At 67.3% G+C, this 1,050-nt stretch overlaps 1 protein-coding gene across 1 annotated transcript in view; it reads right to left on the bottom strand.

Annotated features, from left to right (window-relative positions):
- The window catches only part of GRIN1 (glutamate receptor, ionotropic, N-methyl D-aspartate 1), a gene marked incomplete at its 5' end in the record, with an annotated part of 48,234 nt that overhangs the window by 35,530 nt on the left and 11,654 nt on the right, over window positions 1–1,050 (bottom strand). The gene's annotated exons all lie outside the window — the stretch shown is intronic.

Raw genomic sequence — 1,050 nt, 5'->3', positions numbered from 1 at the left:
TGTGTGTGTGTGTGTGTGTGTGTGTGCGCGCGCGCGGGCACGAGTCCTCCTCCACGGTGATATTTCGGGACGGATTCTGGGGCGGGAGACCCAGGGGTGCGGAGGGGCCTAGGCCACGTGTCCCGGGAGAGGGTCGGGGGGGGGGCTCTTCTCCAGAAGCTCAAACATGGGGAACAGTCCCCACCTACCTGGCCATGCGCCTTGGACGCCCCCCCCCCCAAAGGTTGGAGAGAATGGAAGGATGACAGGCTGCCCCCTGCGGAGCTGGGCCTCCCAGCAGAGTCGGGGGTCTGGCCCCATCCCCGCTGGGGGAGCCCAAGGCCAGCAGTGGCGTCGGCAGCAGGTGGGACTAAGGTTAGACTCCAGGAGGCACTGCCCAGGAGGTACCTGCGGGGCAGACCTGTGTGTCTTCTGCTTCCGCTCCTCCCCTGGCGGCCCCTCCTAATTCACTCCGGACCCCCCTCCCCCCGTCCTGCCTCTCTCCAGAGCCCCTCTCCTCCCTCTGCTCCCGGAGATCCTAATTCTTTGTCCCCTCCGCTCCCATCCCTAACCTAAAGGGTAACTGAAGCTCCGCCTCCGCCCGTGACATCACCGTTTCCAATAGCAACTGAGGCTTCTGCATTCCCAACAGCAAAAGCCCCCAGTGGGACAAAGCGGGCCGTCCCTACTCCTCAATGACGCTCTGAGCGGGGGAGAGGGGAGGTCCACGCCTGGTCCGCGGGCACCCCCTCCCCTCCCACCCCCTGCAGTTCTCACCCCCAGGCTGAGCCCCGAGCCAAGCGCTGGCGGGCGGCAGGCAGGGGCTGCAGCTTGGTGGCTCCCTCTCCGGCCCCTTCTCCTCAGTGAGGGAACCGGGGCCTGGGGGCGGATGGGCCCACATCTTGCTGCAGCCCCACAGCCTCTGTCTGGGATCGAGGGTCAGATTGGGGAGACCCGCAGCCCCCCAGCCCTGAGGATGCTTACTGTTCCCGGGGCTCACAGGCCGGCACCTGGGGTGCGCTCCAGGGCCCAGAGCTGGCCCCCCCTCCAAAGGCTCTGTGGCCCCGGCAG

This window comes from Myotis brandtii, unplaced genomic scaffold (genome assembly GCF_000412655.1).
Source record: "Myotis brandtii unplaced genomic scaffold, ASM41265v1 scaffold691, whole genome shotgun sequence".
Taxonomy (NCBI): Eukaryota; Metazoa; Chordata; class Mammalia; order Chiroptera; family Vespertilionidae; genus Myotis; species Myotis brandtii.
The sequence above is the reverse complement of the archived record's forward strand: the minus strand, read 5'-3'. Positions and strand labels throughout refer to the sequence as shown.